Source organism: Ochlerotatus camptorhynchus, unplaced genomic scaffold (assembly GCF_037179485.1).
Source record: "Ochlerotatus camptorhynchus isolate MF236.1 unplaced genomic scaffold, CSIRO-AGI_Acam_v1.1 ptg000176l, whole genome shotgun sequence".
Classification (NCBI taxonomy): Eukaryota; Metazoa; Arthropoda; class Insecta; order Diptera; family Culicidae; genus Ochlerotatus; species Ochlerotatus camptorhynchus.
The window spans coordinates 4,795,022-4,814,454 of record NW_027040666.1 but is presented as its reverse complement, the minus strand read 5'-3'; the positions used below and the strand labels follow the sequence as shown (position 1 = coordinate 4,814,454).

The 19,433-nt window shown below is 35.9% G+C and overlaps 1 protein-coding gene across 3 annotated transcripts in view; it reads left to right on the top strand.

Moving 5' to 3' along the window:
* The window catches only part of sNPF (short neuropeptide F precursor), a 90,682-nt gene that overhangs the window by 16,383 nt on the left and 54,866 nt on the right, over positions 1–19,433 (top strand). The window contains exon 2 of one of the 3 annotated variants that reach the window (XM_065222567.1): positions 4,732–4,860. The exons of the other annotated variants lie outside the window; for them this stretch is intronic. The gene's annotated coding sequence lies outside the window, so the exon portion shown is untranslated. The remainder of the gene's footprint in view (positions 1–4,731; positions 4,861–19,433) is intronic. 3 annotated transcript variants of the gene reach the window in all.

Sequence of the window (19,433 nt, the reverse complement as noted above, 5' to 3'; positions counted from 1 at the left end):
ACTCACTTCAGCTTCTGTTTGTTCTTCATTCCTGGCAGGCAAAGCACACCCAGACATACGTCACATTGTCTCATACGCACTGGTATCTGCTACCTAATAGGAAGGAAGACAGATAAGTGGGTACTAAACTGTGACTGGAAAGGAGATTGAAGGAAGATTATTTACGATTCACTGTGTTCCTGATTATTACATTTGTCGTGTAATTTGATCTATGTATCTTGGAAGCATAGCCACACAGAAAAGATTGCTTGTTTTAACGGGCGGATAGCCAACATCATACTGTTGACATGCATTTGTGAACATTAAAAACAGATGAACGCTTCCTCAAAGCAAATATTCAAAGAGAATGTAAAATTTTATTTTTATTTTCATTTTCGGATCAACTGAAAATAAATAGGGGAAATGGATGTAATGTCGACCTAAATGCCCCTAATTTGGGCCCATACATAAATTCAGCAATCGACTAAATTTTCAATAGCGACCAAAAATATCCTTAAGTACCGTCTCTATGACGCGTTCATCTAGATAAAATTGATAAATATAAAATTTTTAGCGATGGACCGAATCTTAGATCCATAGGCCAACATTAGAGCCAATTTTCCTATAAATTCTAAGCTAAGCTCAAGTCTTCCAGGAAGAGTAAGAATGTTCCTCATTAATAATTTACTGTAATTATAAAATTATTTATTGGTTTCGGCTCCGTTAAGTCCTTTTGGATATTTGAGCCTTAACAAATAAACTAATTTAAAAAAATGTTAGAGCGGACAAAATTTCGTTTTAGGTTTTCGAAGCTCGTGTAAAATTAAACTCAATGTTTTGACACTTGCTTTTAGAGCCAGACTTTTCTTCAAAAAATCACAAATGTTGGTGACGTTTTCGATGAGTGCAGGAAAATCGCATGGAAATCAAGAAAAACCCCTTGTCAGGCTAATGATATTTTTTCTTATGATTTTTTACATGACTGAAAACTTCTTATCATTTACTGTAAAATTTTATAGTAGTGTCTCTTACTGTTTTTGATCTAATACCGAAAAAATAACGGCCAGTCATAGGAAACCTATGAAAATTTTTGTTTTTTATTGGTTTTATAGTTTTCTTAGAATGGCGTGAATCGGTCATTAGTTTACCGGTTGATCTATACATCTTCAACAAAGATGCTTGAAATAAACTCAGCTACAGCTTTGCTCAAGCTCAATGCCTTTATTTTCAAAAATAGGAAAATTATTTTATGAATATCCATTAATTTAAGGACCACTCTATTGTTTCAAACCATCAAAACAAGGTATTTTTAAAGCACAAAAACTTCACCGATGTCACCAATCGTCTAAATATTACAGCAAAAGTACTAGGACTACTTTTTTGCTAAGTTCCCATCCTGGATCATAGTGCATTGGATAAAAGTTGAGTGATTATTACCTGTTGCCATTGAAATGTTAACATTAATTAACTGTAGGGGAAACTGAACATACTTGACGGTCAAAACACGATCCCGGAAGCTGTACACGACGATGCTGATAAAGTTCGATTGCATGGTAATGTACGACGAAACCTACGTCAAGACAGACTTCAAACAGCTTCGTGTAGTTTTATACTGCAACCGGAAGGAGAAAGGTGGCAGGCATTTTCTAGCATATGAAACTGTCGAAGTTCGCTAAGAAATATCTGGTTTGGCAGCCTTTCTGTACCTGTGGCTTAAAACAGCGAAATTTTCATTGCAACCGGGACCGTCAACCAGGAAATTTACGTGAACGAGTGTCTGGAAAAACGTCTGCTGCCTTTCCCGAAGCAACACGATTGTTCCGTGCTGTTTTGGCCAGATTTGGCATCCTGCCATTACGGAAAAAGGCCATGGAGTGGTATGCCGCCATCAACGTGCAGGTGGTGCCAAAGGACAAGACCCTTCCAACACGCCAGAGCTCCGCCCAATCGAATAATATTGGGCCATCGTCAAGCGAAAGCTTAAGAAGACCCAAAAAACTGTTGGAAGTGAGAAGCAGTTTAAGGCAAACTGGCCTTCTACGGCGAACAAAGTGGACGAGGTGTTGGATAGCAGGAGTTAAACGAAAGCGAAGATAACTGCTGCGCTTGAGTGAAGGTGGAAGCAACGCATAGAAAATGAGCAAATACACAAACCCTTCTTCTGAGGATGTAATCTTTGCTATCAAATTCGTTCGGCCGCATTTACCTTTGAGCGGCAGCTGACGCGATTGTACCTGTCTCATAGCGTTCGTATGAGAAAATGGAAGAGTTGCCAGTCTTCTTGATTTGTTGTCTTCGACGAAAGGTTCGGGAATTCAAATTCGGTCAACCGGAAGCTTAGCTGAATATTTTTCCTGTAGTTTATACTAATTGAACTTAAGAAGAAAACTAACGCGGTGATAAAAACGTTCTGTAAAGTATTAAAAAAAATTGAAAATAGCGTGATTTTGTCTATTGGAACATCAGAAGGTACCATGACACTTCCTTGGTCGATGACCGGAAGAGCTTCGACTGAGCACGTTCAGTGAGGAAGAACGAGTTATTTCTGAGATTATCTTAATATCTCTAAATCGTTCTTACACAATGTCCTGAAACATGACCTGAGAACGAAGAGAATAAGGCTCGAAAGAGCAATTCTTCTACTATCAGCGCACGCTAAGGAAGAGTTTGACCTGTCCGATGAAAAGTTGTTTGCCCTGCAACAGTCTCATAATGTTCAAAACGGCAGATTGTGGTCTTCCACCTCAGAAAATGTACCAGGAAGTGACTGAACTATTCCAAAGTTCCAAAATACCGCTCCAGTGATGGCTTCTGGAGGAATATGCAAATGTGAACGAGCCGAGTGATCAAGAGATAATTTGACCTACTTTTGGCCAAAGTTAAATTGCCTCCCAGTGCACCAAACCTGAATCCCTTGGAGTATTTCATGTAGCCATAAATGCTAAAGGTAAACGAGCACAGTGTATATAATTTGATCCAATTCAATGCCATAATCAAACGAATATGAAAACCGTGCGTCCCATTTATGAAGCATTTGAGAAACGTCTGAGCAGGAAAATCCCAAAACATATTATGTAATTGATCAATATTATTTTACCTTTGAGTTATCAAATCAAATCTGAATTACTGATGTGAAAAAAAAAATACAGTTTGAATTTGTATGAGAATATATTGAACACGGTGTGTATATCACATCAGAGGCTTGACAGAATTCTAAAAAAAGCATACCCCATCTTCCTTACACAAAAAGCATGTCATCATAAAGGGATCAATTCTCGACCATTGCTGCAAAATGTGTTTTTCGACATTCTTCAGAAGAAAAAAAACGAAAACCGCACCATTTCGATTTTTTAACTGAGATGTGGGAAATGACTTTAATGTTGGCCAATGAATGTAAAAATTGGGCCCATCGATAAAAATCTCGTGTTCTTCAATTTTTCGTAGAACCATGAGTGTCTGGACAATACAAACGGATATTTTTGGTTGCTAACGGGTGTTCAATAAGAAATGAGATTTTTTTCAGCTAGTAAAAAATTTTTTTTCAACGAATTCAGTATTTTTAACTAAAAACACAATGTTTATTCTTCAAAAAAAAACGTCAATAAATATTGGAGAAGGGGCCCTGGTCAGCCGTACGACGCAACTTAATCGCGATGCTCTCACAAGAGCGCTGGACGGCACTGAAATCATTCTCATTTTTTATTGAACACCCGTTAGTAAAGCATTTTCGAAAAATGCTTTTGTACTAATTTGTTTTTCTTTTGCTGTCCACTCTCCACTATGGATTTGATCTGATTGATTTCCTATTCGGATTGATGCTGAGATGTGGGGTCGCTACAATATAAATAAAGTTGATAAAATGATAAAGTGAATGACCAACATACAAACAATCGTTAACAAGATACCAATACCTTTTATTGTATTGTCATCACATTATGTTTCTTTCAAATACACAAAAGCATTAAAACACTTTAAAAACTTGAATAGCGAGATTTATTGTGTTGGCATACAGGTATATGTCTAACGTCTTCACATTACATATATAGGATACATACAAGGATACACGAGGCAGCAATAATTGTATCTGACATTCCTCATACGAATCAAATAGTGCGAGTTATTCCAGCGTAACACGCATAAGCATCAAACTATAAATTCCTCAGTCGGTATTGTTGCTCTGCCTTGACTAAAATGCATAGCTCAAGAAATTCGGTACATGGATTACAAGAGAATGAAAAAATATAACTCTCTCGTATCTATGGCATTCCTAAGAACTTGCTGGCAAGACTGAATTGTTGGGTTAATGCGATTTGACGAATCGTCTCGGTAGAGTATTATTCAGATCATTTGTTCCATCTTATATCGATTTCAACCATATTTGAAATTTGTTCAAACTGGATGAAATTGGGTTTGATTGGGAAGCTCTTGTGATTTATTATTAATAAAAACCACATCAGACAAGAAACTTTACTGCAGTTTCTTAGCTTGATCATAGCCCCAAGGCACAATGATTTGAGTAATCTGATATTCATAAATTTTGCCCTCCTGCCAAAGGCTAATCGTAAACTCATCACCCACCACAGGTGTTGCCGGATAAATTGTATATACAATTCATAGGTATCATCTGCCGTAAATTATGAACAAGTAATTATCATCTTCGCCTTCCACAACGGAATAGAACGGATCTCAGTGTGTCTATGTAAATGTGCGTTTTAGAACGATAAGAAATTTAATAAGTATACCTCTCTTCAGATGATGCAACTGTTGTGAATTGATTATACAATTGTCGTTTGATATCGCTTTCCCGCAAGTGTTCAGTTTGGTGTTCCGGAACTCTTTTCTGAATCTAACGCATTGTACTTCCTGTCACTCAACATAAAGGTAAGTAGTGTTAATTCAAATCATACTCAAATGTCATGAACATCGAAAATTTTAAATTTCTTGTCTTTGCCAGGACTATGCAATCTGACCCACGCCTTAACGAAGTTGCACCTGATGATGTTTTGTTTTATGATTAAATTATTCAAATAATTAAATTGTTTTCTCCTACTTCGACCCAGAAGTGCTGGGTAAAAGTTGGACGTATCGTTGCTCAACACTGCCCATAAAGATATGCGTGGAGAATACACTGTTTGCTTCAGCTGTTCCTTCACGTTAACAAGGCACTCATAGTGCAAAGCTGCAGAGGACCACGGGAAAATGCTTTTCATAAATAAAACTTTCACTCACACCTATTTAATGCTCGCAAACCGCACTTGCAAACAGGTTAGCCATTCATATCTATAGTCTATTCGTGGCAGACCGTTTCATTAACTAAACATGAAAATATATGCATCGATTTCGAATGCATTTTATGAAACGAGATAAAACTTTGTCATGTCGTCATTTGTAGGGGAAAGTAGTCAACGCTGAGATAGCAGGTCAACGGCAATATTTTGATCATAAACGTGTACAAAATTCTTGATATTTTCCTAGAAAGTGAAGTTTGTCAAGCTTCATCATGTGATGAAGTTTTAAAAATATATTAGCTTTTTATTGTATAATTTAGCCAAAATCGTTTTAGGCAGGGTCAGACAAAATTTTGTTGGAATCAATTTCAAGTCAATTTCAACAACAAAACACATATTATAAACTGATTGTTTAATACCACTATTTTATTATTTTTCATAAAACATACCTGTGGGGAACAGTGGGACATGCCAATGATATCATGAATACTTTTTTTTAGAAGGGTAAAAAGTATTATTTATATTGGAAATTTATTACGTCATCCAAAAGGCTCATTTTCAAGCCCCCTTTGTCACGTTTTTGTATGGACTTTAAATTTTGTATGGATCGTCACGGTTTCCAAACACCCCTCACTTCTCCCCCTGAAAGTGGAATGTAATTTATGATCTTTTCCATTCTCGATAAACCACACGACCTCTCAAATATCATTTAAGATGTGGTCGAACAATAGTTTTTTGAACCATATTAAAACATGTGTCTCAATGTTGAATACTCTTTGTCTCACTGTTCCTGCTTAGTGGGGAACAACGAGACAACAATTTACCTTTAGATTTCTGATTGTAACTAAACTAGATTACAACCAATCCGCCTAAAGCTTGTCTTCAGTCAACTACACGGTCAGAAAAAAAGTACCCAAAATTAAGTTCATTTCACTCATCTCGGCACTATAGTGTAGAAATAGTCAGAGGGAGAGATAGGCGGAGAAAACAAAATACAATTCGGCAGCAGGGATTTGTTCCTAAATTATCTTGCAACCCTTGCTAGCAGCTAGCATTTCAAATGAATTGTATTTTTGATTCGATTTAGGTGCAACATAATAATTGATTGCATCGCAATATTTTGCACATTTCTTGGTGCCATTCGTTGACCGGCGAAGATCAATTAATCAATAGAGTTAGAATATTGTTTTTGATTCCAAAAACTAGTTGAATTTGAGAAGCACACAAAACATAAAGGTGATTAAATTTCTGTTCGATTGCAATACTCTTAAATTTATTCTAGTATGCATAAGAAAAATTCTAATTGGAATGTTCGATTGGCTTAGATTATGACAGTTCAATTGGCTCAAAACATTCTCTCCGCCCATCTCTCCCTCTGAGTATTTCTACTATAGTGCAGGAACCCAAAAGTAGGTAAAATGGGTCAAAGTAGTTTTCATTTACTTGTGTGTAGTTCATATGGAATTTTCCACTGGCTTTTTAAGCAAAAGTAAGTTAGTTGTACCCAACAGTATGTAAATATGATTATACTCAGCGTTGGGTTCCCAGACTTTACTACTCCTGTTGGGTGGATTTGCTCCTCCGTTTTTGACAACATTAGAATTAGAGAAAAGGAGACAAACTCACACTTAAATTTTTTCGCCGAGATTCCAACAGCCGAGTAGTTCTGCAATTTATTTTGCTGAGATTCAGTCAAACAATTGCCGAGACTCAGCTAACAAATAACATTTTGCTGAGATATCAGCTAACAAACAGATATTTTGCAGAGATATCAGCAAAATTTACTGCCGAAGTAATCGGCTGTTGGAGATTTTACCGAGCTAGATTAAGTGTGTAGTCAAAAGTAGGTAAAAGTGAACTGGCCGTTGGTCACTTTTTTCTTACCGTGTAGAAACCCATAGAAGAAATCGGAGTAAAACGCTATCCAGACTGGAGAGTTATAACATGTTATAACGGTTGTCAACTAATTGCAACACAGAAACCACCATCAAGATAGAGCTATAACATGTTATAACTCTGTAGTCTAATAGTACGTTCAGACTACAGAGTTATAACATGTTATAGCGCTATCTTGATGGTGGTTTCTGTGTTGAAATTATTTGACAACCGTTATAACATGTTATAACTCTCCAGTCTGTACAGCGTTTAAACGTACTATAAAACGGACACCTTAATCATTGTTATTGTTTTTCATCAATAAATAAAGTATTTTGCTTTTAATACCAGTATTCTGTGAGTTAAACTCATACTAGGAAGCAACATTAATAAATCATTAATCATAAAATTTAACTCTTTTTTAACATCAAAAATGGTCCAAAATTCACATATTTTTTTAGTTGCAGGGAAAATTAACAGGTGCTAGGGGTTAAACAAACATTGATGGAAATTTAATGTTTTAACATTATAAAAACAATTAAACTAATTGTATGATTATATTTGATCATTATGAGGACTCAGGACCGAACAAGATCATTAAATATACCGGTGCACTGAAAATATTTTTCGCTCGATTCGTAAAAATGGGTTTCGTTGATAAATCAATGTTATCGTAAATTTTACGAAATAGGGGCAAAATCTATATCGACCTAATCGCCCATTACCGGCCTATCGAGCACAAAACATCAAATATATCTATGATTTCGGCGTGAACGTGTCAAAAAAGTTTAGTACGATGTTTCTATTCAACGAAATGTTGAAGAAAGCAAAATAAGATCTCGAAAACAAAAGCCGCTCTTACCCAGAAAAAATAACCATAAAATTACCATAAAATCACAACAAAATCTATTTTCAACAATCGGTCTTATCGTATGTATATCATACAAGTAAATTTAAAATATAGTTATTACAATAGATTTACAATACGTCCAATATAGTATGAATTTTCAACAATAGAAAAACAATAAAATGAATGGTAAATGACTCAAATCTGTTCGAGAAAAAGTGATTTTTTGTACGGTTAAGATACATAACAACCCCCTCGTTCCATTATAGATTTCAACATTTACCATAGATTCTATTGCGGAAAAAAGTAAATTCTATGGTTATTTTATCGTTGTGGACAATACAATTTATTTTAAGTACAATAAATTCTAATGTACGGTTACAATACATTTAATTGTATCTCTATCGTTCTTTTTTTACGGGTTGGAGTGTACAAAAGACGCACGCGAATTCCCTTTTATTTCCATTCGATAGCCCAAAGAGGATCCCAATGGCGTTCTAATGGCTAATAGGCCCAAGAAAACCCGTAAGCCAAGTTGAGCCGCCAGAATCAGTTTTGCATTTTCAACAATAAACGAATATTTCGCGACCCCTTATCAGAACTAACGGTACATATGGAAAGGTAAATAAATTTGGAAGCCATCTGTAATAATAACATTCCGTTTGGTGCTAAACTAAGTTAGATTAAGAAATACTAAGTGTTGGTTGTGCTTAATAGGCCGGGAATGGGGTAGTTAACCCTATTCGTACTGTCCATCATCGGGCAAAATGCTAATAATTCACCACGCAAACTGAATGTCTTAAGGACTTGAAAACTGCACAGATAAAAATACTGAATTTTAATAGTGATGTAAACATTAATTCACGTAAGCTTGCATTTCATTTCACGCAACCGAGCAACTTGTAAACAATGTTGTTTACAACAATGGGCTTTTGTATACAATATTTGCTTCATTGCATGAAATTTCTCAAAACTTTACATGATATATAATGTAAACTTATATGATATGTGACGCTCCATTTATGTGCATCATACTGAACAGAAATTTACACTACTTTTCGAACTGTGTGCTGCTTTTATTATCTTCCAAGGTGCCCATTGATATTTTTATTGCTCCTGTTGCTAATGGCGGTGATGCGTTGTGTTTGAAAGGTCTCTGTTGCTGCTGATTTCTTGCTGTTATGCTGATTTTTAAAGCGAATGATGCTGATGTGAATGCATATGGATATGAGAAATTTGTTTGACAGCCGTCCATGAAGGTGGGATCGTCAAGTTGATGTTGAAGATGGTATTTCTATAAGAAACGGTATGGTGCTACTGGATGGAAATCATCCTCCACAAAATAGCGGCTGGCGACTGGTGAATTGATTCAACTGGACCTTTGGTATAAGTTTACTTTTTTCCTGATCAATTATTGTGGTGGGCAAAAATGATTGATTTAATTAATCTGTGTGAAATAAAAACTAAATTCGTGATTGTACGAAACGCCTTCGTACATGTAACGATAATCAGAGACACCATTTATTTTGTTAACGACATTCTCGTTGCCCTTTGTATTTTGGCCTATCGGGCAGAAAACATCAAATAAGACCATGATTTCAAAGTTAACAAGTCAATTCTGCGGTTGATACGTTACTTTAGTTACCAAACGAAGTCAATGAGAACGCGTGATATGAATGTTTGCACCCATTATTGTCAAAAACAAGAGAAGCGCTCGGACCGAATCAATTTTTATCTTCATCCCATAGGCCGAAGGGAATTCAATGGCTGAATTTAGAATCCGTGGGCCGAGTTTGGGGTCAAGCAGCAGTATTAGATTTTTAACAATATCTCAACAATTTATTTCTCTTTATCAAATCTTACAGTACGAATGGAAAGGTGAATAAATTTAGAAGTCATCTGCATTGAAAACATGCCATTTTGTGAAGAAAAAAATCCACTCAAAAATAGATGCAAGGGCGGGTTGTGCTTAGCAGGCCCGAAATTAGATCTGAGTCCTATCTTCCTACAATGCACGCATATTCAATTTTGAGTATACGAATGGTTCAACCCACACACTAAACAACAATGACAATTACATGCAGCATAATCTAATACAAAAGAAAAAAAATGGAACATGCAATGAAATTTCACATGTAGATTTGAAGTTTTTGGTATGTAACTGCTTCTAACATGTACATTTCCAAGATTGTCATGAAAGTTTACATGCAAGTCATGCAAACTTACTTGATAATCATGTGCATCATGTAAACTTCCATGTTAAATTTTGTGGAATAACACGATTAATATTGTTAATTTACATGTTTTTACATAGTAAAAGGTTTATACGAAAAAGATGGAATTCACCACAGTATTTTTGCTGAGAAATTCTAAATAAAATCAGTTGCGTGTGTGCAATTTTTAACGGAACTAGAACGAACGAGCGATTTCATTGTATAAACGAAATTTTATTTTCAGTGTGGATATATTATGGACATAGGGTTAACGGTCCAATAGTTGAGGTACATTAGTATATTGGAGACTCCATAAGCCACTATAGGAACACATTGTACTAATGTACCTTTACATATAGGGTAAATGCTCTAGGGATCTGTGAGAGTAAGTAAAATAGGACATTATTTATTTCTTATGAATTATTAACAGTGTCCGTCTTACCGATGGAAAACTACTTACAAAAATGTCTCTACTTGCAAACGAAATTACAAAATTTTACTACTAATTTCAACAATCCTAGAGGAGAGGTCCAGGAACAGGATAGTAGACTGTGTTGTAAGCATTTAAGCTGTATTGAGCATTTACAAGCTCGAGCTACTATTTGCTCTCACGTTTGTTGTCAGAAAAGGAAGAGCCACCAGTGGTCTTCAGATACGGGAAGTTAACGTTTAGTAAGTGATGAATAACTTAATGTTGAGTAGTTTGAAGAATTTGAGTATAAACAACTTAGTAATAAGTGGTTTGTTAACAATATTATTTGCGCGAATGACCACTTCCCAAAATATATTTTATACATCAAAACTACCCTCACTGTAGTTTTGAGTTTTGACAATATTTCAGCGATTCGCATATCGCGAAATTGTTCGGAAATCAGTTTGCATGCAAGTTGCACCACTGATTTTAATCGTAGTATGCCTGAAGAAAATTAACTAAATCTTAGCATCGTGTTAGCTAAATTTCAACACGAATACTATGATGAACACGAACATAGCCAAACTGAGCATTTATAACATGTTATAAGCCTATCTTGATGAAATTTTTCTTGTCGATAATTATTATAACATGTTATAACTCTGTAGTCTGAACGTGGAATAACATATTGATATCAATTAAGTATCTCCTTCAACTTTGCAATCTCTCATAAAGTAATAAAGATCTGATTAGAAAGCAAACGGTTAAATATCATCATTATAGGAGGATACAATAAGGGTTTTTTTACAGAGGATTGACCTATTTTCAACAAACGTGCGACGACGGTTGCATCCATCCTCCATGCACGCATTCGTTTACGGAAAGGCATCCGTTAACAAGCTGTGAAATAAAAGGAAAGAATTCGCATTGTTGAGGGATACAAAGGTATTCACCCATCATCTCGCTAAAGTGTTGTCGAGTGTCATGTTTACTGAAAAGTAGCAAGATGGCTTAGTATTCATAAAGTGGTTGCATTTTTTCATAATATACTCTTTATCAAGATAAAACCGGACCGAGGAATGTCTCCGCAAAAATAATATTCTGAGCGAAAAAAACTACTTACATCCACAAATCTCGTCTGAAAGTTTGATGAAGAATAGCAAGTTTGATTCATGCTGCTACCATAAACCATCAGACAAAAAAAAACATTACATCAGAACACAATACACAAATCCCTCAAAAAGCACGATAGGTGGTGTCGTCCACCCACACATATGTGTCGGCTGTTTTCTAATAGATTGAGGTGATTTTTTGTATGTGATAGATATCACCCTTAAACTTATCACCTACAGAAAATCAGTTCAATTGATTGAAGAAAATGCGCACTCCTCAGGGGATTTTTGTACTAGATGAACATTTCAAAAGGTCCTGTCTGCTTTGATCGATTTATGGACTTTCTCTTTTGATAACCACGGCTGTGTAAACAAATTGCATGCTATTGTTGCCACATAGTTTTATATAGGAGGTTCATATATCAGGCATAACATTTGATAACGGCATAAAAGCATTTGTAAACAAACTTTATAAAGCCCTTTACACGCGAACCAAAGTACGCCCACGCAAACCAACAACATCATCGGATAGGGGCAACTATCACTTTTCCGAAAGTGGTATTGGTTTGCGTGAGCGTAATTTGGTTCACGTGTAAAGGGCCTTAGAAAGTTTGTTTACAAATGCTTTTGTGCCATTATCAAATGTTATGCCTGATATATCGTCTAAAATTCTAAAACGTCAATCAAAACAGGGAATGTTTTTGCTGCTGAGTTATTAACGAAAGAGAAAGCCGATTAACAGTATCGATCGGCCCTTTGGAAAATTTTCGTCTAGAATAGAACAAAAAAACTAGTTGCAAGTTTATCTTGATATGTTTAAAAGACCAAACCAGCAAAATTAAACTATTCCCCAAAAGTACAATAAAGCACAGAACAAAAAATCTAATCCATTTCTCGAACATCAGCAATAGACAAGTTGAAAACACCACGCAGCTGGGGACAACATGTGTGCTGATAAACTGTAAATGTTTCCGTAGCTAAAATGGTAGATATTGTATCGCGAGAGCTTATATCGCATACATCAATATTTAATCGTTCTCTCGAACATGTTTCCTGGTGATTTATGGGCCAAGCAAATTTTTTGTTGATTTTATTAGCTTAATTTTTGGCTTTTATGTCAGCCCAATATATTTTCGTTGATGCTAGTGTTTGGAAGCGCGTTTACGTTACAATGTCAACAGAATTGTGTTTTTAACTTTAGCGCAGCATTTTATTGAGCACTCCTGAGGTTTCGAAGCGCTTACTAACGAAAGCTCACCTTCAGCCACGCGCCACCACCAGCGTAGCTACTATCGGCAACGGTTTTATTGCCACCATCGTGCGAAGCTCCACGAGGTTGTTGCGGATGTGAAACAGATTATTTCGCACTCCATTAAATTAACATTATCCGGTGCTGCCGTCTGCATGCTATCAACAGGTATTCGATTTCGCCGTTGGCAAAAATGCAACTCTTCCAGAATTGTTCATCCCATGGTCGGTAGGAAGATGTAATAGGTGAACCGGATGTCCGTTCTCATTTGCCAATCGTTGCCATACTACCCACATGTCAATTGCAGTTACTATATGCGTGCATACATCTCCGTACATTCTCACATGGGAGAATATGTTAAAAAAAAGCCCATAATCGCTAACAGCGGGAAAACCGATCCATCTGCAGTCCAATTTGTATCCACCCATTGACAATACGCCCATAGTATCACATATTCGAAGTCAGCATGTTGATCCTTATCGCATAATGAGCCATGCGTTAGCGTATTATTGTTTGTATTCGGACATAGGACCATTTACGTTATGCAGTTACCAAACTGAAACTATGTAGTGAAAATGAAAAATGAGTGTGGGAGAAAATCTGGCCAAGATTTAAATGAATTTATAGACAATTTTCACGGAACCCTTCTACATCGCGTTTTCAGGGGCACGAATCGCCAGATGTAGGCCCGAGATGCGATATGGTAAAATAAATTGAAATGGACTTATGTCTTTACATTTATGAATGAAAATCACGCATTGTTTCAAGGTTTAACTTACATAGATCATTTGAAAAATATTACATGGAATCGTCCATATTCGGGAGCGGGTTATTTCGTTGCCAAATAAATTTTCCGAATGAGCCATTTCACCGAGGGTCTTTAAAAAGAGCTCTAAGATGAAGTTTAACATTGCAAATACATTTTTGATCTAAGGCCTGGGGAGTGTAGTGGAGTAGATTTTATCGTAAAAGACCACCATCATAACTTTTCGAAAATTTTTGAACAATTATCAAGCGGATGTTAAAGAAAACTGGCAAGGTGACTCGGGATTACATAAATCTGGCAAGTAGTGGCCGCTGTGGCATGTTGAAGTTGACCAGAAGAGTGTGCAAACAAAACACTTAACATTTTTCTTGTGCCAAACCAATCCCATAATAGAGCTGATATTTTACAAACATATTAAAAAACAATTTTCGTGCTTTATCCTATTTGAAAAGCAAGGTTGCAAATACTCATTTCAGCTAAAATAATGTTCTTCGGAATAATAAAACCAAAAGATGGTATGATGGCATGTTTTAGCTGTAACTTACAAGAAAAAGGATAAAAAGTATGCGTTTGAAACATAAAACATGTAAATTTTGCTTTCTATGAGTCACAATCAGCGATTTTCTGATCGCTGAGTGAGTGAGTGAGTGAGTGTGTGAAAAATCGCTGATTGTAACTCTCATGAAGTGAAATAAACAGGTTTAATATGTCAAACACATTCTTTGCAACCTTTTCTTGTATCCTACCAATTCAAAATATAATCATGGCATCTAATTATTTCATAATTTAAAAAAAAATCATTGTTTTAGCTGAAATGAGTATTTGCAACCTTGTTGAAAAGCACTCAAACCATCACTTATGAACTGTATTTCCGATATAGCCATAACAAATTCAATGTTGTATTCTTATTGCTTATGATATCTGATTATATACTCATTCAAAGTTTCATATTTAATGAACTAAATTTTTTTGAGCTTCACCCATTTTTTCTACATTCATCGAACATTATCAAAGTAACCCCAAATACTGAACTTCGGTCACAAAACTAAAAAAAAAATGTGTAAATGCTTTAATTTCCGTTAAACATATTACTTACAAATTAACTCTAGGATGCTCAGTACTTGTTTTGAAAATATAAAATTTTAAAAGCATTCATTGCTGTAACAAATATTTAGAATATACTTTTAAAAAAAACTACAATGTTACCTAGTTTTACGGTATATGCGATGTATGTACATGTGTCTGTATGTTATTTACTCACTTTACTCGGTATATATATATTTCAGATGATATCAAATCAATTACATATTTCTATAGAGAATAATTTTGCAGTTTTCTATTCTTAGCTATGGCCAATATTAGATGTTGTTTTTCAGTATCAGTAGAACCATACCATATTGATAATAACATCATTATTTGAATGTTTATCGAACTTTGAAAACCCTCAGTTCATTTCGAGCATTATCTTCAGGAGAAAAATTATCCTCGTGTTACCATAATCGACCGGACACTCTGCCTTGGTTTGGCGCCATTGTGTATTATTTGAAATCATTGCAACGTCATTGAGTTCTCCCCAATGAGTTATTTTATGGCACTGTCCATAGAGACTTTATGCACTTACCGGTGGTGGTCTGCCGATTATTTCAAAATGTGCAAATAAATAGCAAACAAAGCCCACACCAACTGCCACTGTTTGGTGCTTTAACGATATAACGAGCGAGAGCCTGCGGTTTCATCCACCATTAGTCGCGTATTTCCGGTCATATATGTTGGCTGTGCCTAGTGCTGCACTAAACCACGCATACGCTTGCAACAGGTGGAAGTGCTTGCTAATGTCTACGATACATTTTACTCGCTCCATCGTCACTGTGGGTATATAGCCGAATTTTCATGACAAGAATCAATCAACCGTTAACTTTTAAAGATACAAATCATGGTCATTAAATGAGGCAAATAGAATATTGATATCTTAATATCAGCTATGATTATTGAAATAAATTAATTATACCCTAACGAGCTTTATAAATTAAAACTTTGAACAGAACACCATTATTTATGTTTGACCATCGGTTTTTTTTTTTTCGAAAACGCGTGTCAAACGATTTATTTGTTAATAATTTTAGCCACGAAAATTTAATTTTCCATTCATTGTAGCATTGTACATATGGCTTTCAGTTATAACATTTTAACCATCGCTTTTCATGTTACCATCAATTTCAAGATGCCAATTTTTATATAGGAGGTCTTCCCGTCCTTACTGGAACATAACGACAGAGGTCAGCTTAGTGTTCTTTGAGCACATCTACAGTTGTTAATTTAAAGCACTCCTAGCCTGCGCAGTGGTCCCAAAACCGCATTCAGCGGAAAATGTTGAGCGTCCTAACCCATTAGTTTTAGGACAATAGTGTCTTCATAAACATTATTTTTTTTTTTTTGTATTTCCTCACCAAACACTTTGCTGATAGTAATTAAACGATTCCTTAGTCTTTCAGCTTCGATATGATTACATTTTCACGACTCGGTTATGTCAGGGTTTTCTTCAAATGAAACATACGCACTACAAAATACAGCTGATTTCGGGTTGCATAGAACAGCTAGTTAATACGCAGTTCAAATGAAAAGGTTGCCGAAGAAAAAGAGGCTGCCGATAATAGTCACATTCACGTGAGAAGTTTGGAGCATTTTAAAAACGTTTTCGACCCGTTTTGGACAATTCTGTCGATTGGAATGGATAGAATAGCAAACAGCAGATAAATGTAAATAAACAAACACACTTATAAATTGCTAATAGAATTTCGGACGCTGCTTAGATTGACTAGAATTCCTAAGTTCCCCTATGTAATTATCTCTTTTACTTTGATTTCTCGTTAATTACTTATTGTAGGCAACTACGGAACTTTTGATAGCGCATATTTTTAATGAATTGACCAACTTGCTATTTATTTTTGCTTTAAAGTTATTAACGATCTTCGTAAAAAAAAAAGTGAGACACTTACGGGATCACAGAAAATCGAAAGCTTAAGTTCCCCCTTTTCTAGTACCGAAATGTTCTATCGGTGGGTCTAGAGCAATTTTTAGTTTTTTCGTGTTTTTTTAGTGTAGATCACGTCTTAAATTACACAGTGAAATATGAGACTTCGACCCTTTTAAGCTCAACAAAAACAAGAGTTTCAATCATATTTTGAAAGTGCATAATCATGAGTAGTACTGGAAAAAACCAACCGGTACAATATTTTGAAAATAACTTTTTCATTTCTTGATGGAAATCCGGGTTTAAATTTATCGTTGAACCTTGATATATATTTTACTTCAGTAATTTCTAAAGAATCTTCTCTGAAAATTGGTGGTGTTATGGTTAAAAAGTTAAAACTATTTAGCGTGTGCACTTTTTTATAAATGCTAAAATATCTTAAAACTGCAAAAATTATGTCAAATCGATAACGTAACTTTTAAGAACGGCAACACAACCTGGAATCCTTGAATCACCAAAATATTTTTAATATTTTGCTTTCAAATTCGTTTGAAGCATTTACCTTTGAGCGGCAGATGACGCGATTGTACCTGGCGCATAGCGTTCGTATGAGAAAATGTAAGAGTTGCCAGTCTTCTTGATTTTTTGTCTTCGATTTACCACTCACTCACACGCATACAACATCAGAAACGAACAGCAGCTTGTGCGAGTCATACTGATTTCGTTCGTATTCGCATTGCTTCTATTTGCGCGATGAGAACAAAAAGTTCACTTTCCCATAGTAATTCCCATATAAACTTCAGATGGACCCATTTCTAAACCCCTGGTTGCTGGTCAAGCCACGGCAACCAAGCAACGTCTGGGGTGGACGTAACATGTTCCTCTTTGGTGATAGTTGTGGTTAAGGGTTGTTACAATGGAGTCGTACGGAAAAAAAAACTTCAACTTACCTTTTTTCTCTGATTACTGGATTAGACAACCAAGGAACAATAGGAACAATAGTAATACCAAACAATAAGAAGAACTTCAAATAATTAAATAAAGCTAAATTTTAGGTTAAACTTCACATTTTATTTAATGAAGTATTATTCAGAGTGCAGTGGGAAAAGCAACAAGAGGTTTTAGTCTAGGGTTTTAGTACTAGCAGATTTTTATTCACTGCATTTCACCGGTGAACTAACGTTGCGGCCGTGATGCACTCGTCTGTCGACATCGATCAATGGGCTCACGTGGCCCAGGGCTTCTTCACGACGGGGGAATCAAAATGCGGCGGCAAATTGGCCTATTTGTAATGGAGGCCAGCAGCATTTCACTTCACTTTAGCCCGGGGAGTGAGCGCGCAAATTTCGCGATTGTCTAAGAATAAGTCTAGTGGGGTTTTAAAAGTATTTGGTACGGTTTTAACAAATGTCCAACGGTTCGCTAATGCCACAATGGCCTGTTACTGTGCCAATCACTGACCTCCATGCTCTCGCGTCATACCAGCACGATTTTTTTTTTTTTTCAGAACCGTGGACCGTATAAAACGAAATGAGCAGCCCTTGGTGAGCGTGTCATTGTCTTGATCCACAGGATCTGAATTTTAACTCACTTTTCCGAAACACAGTCACGTGTAACACGACATGATCCCATGACAAGCCACGACGTCACTCCTCCAGGAAAACGTACTATTTTAGAGCCCGCGCTTTTGTCCTTAGAATCCTTATATAGGATTTCGGGCACCACCATGCATAATAGAAGCCCATACACAATGCTGCGTACGCGGCATCTCGGTGTCTCGTCTTCGATGACGGTTTGACAGCAGCAAACAATAATATTTTAATAGGTTGCGAACATTAAAAAAATTCCCGATTCTTATATTTTAATTTGATTTTATTGCAAACTATAAACAAAAATAGTAACAAAACCAATTACCTAATGCAAAATATATTATCAAGACCACAAAATACCAACCTAGGGCTACTAGACATAAAACATTCATCTCTCAAACACATAACATGGAGTAGGGGAAATGGATGTAATGTCGGCCTAAATGCCCCAAATTTTTGCACATACATAAATTCAGCAATCGCCTAAATTTTCAATAGCGCTAATATCCTATGACGCGTTCATCTATATAAAATTGACAAATAGCAGATTTTTAGCGATTGACCCAATCTTAGATCCATAGGCCAACATTAGAGCCATTTCCCCTATATACAGACAAATATTTTAATAACGTTAGTTACACCATATGAGCTCAAATTTTGGGAGAATTATCAGAACCTGATTTAGAATCAAGCTCAATTGGCATGGAGCAAAATTCATATTTTGAACCACCCTAATGAGTCATACATGACATATCACAACACTTTTTTTAGTATTTGAATTGATTTTAGACTCTCCTTGGGGACCCACAATCGTAAACGGTGTGCAGAGTAAGAAGGGTAAAATGCACCCCCGGGGTAAACTGGGGTAAACATTTTCAATATATTTTCGAGGATTGAGCAATGCTGGAATTGCTAGTTCAGACATTGAACTATCAATGTTCCTTAACAGATCCTCGAAAAAGTGGTAAAAAGTTATTTTAAACGAAAATAAGTCGTTTTCCCCCGGAGGTGCATCTTACCCCATTTTACACTACACTATCATCCCATCCCTTCTTACGAAAATTGTGATTAGGCACTTAAACACTGACTAGTGGCCAGTTGTTTCGATAGTAAATACATGATTTTTGTTAATAAAAAAGATTATATTTTAATGACTTTCAAAGAAAGAAAATCACGGATATAATTATCTTCA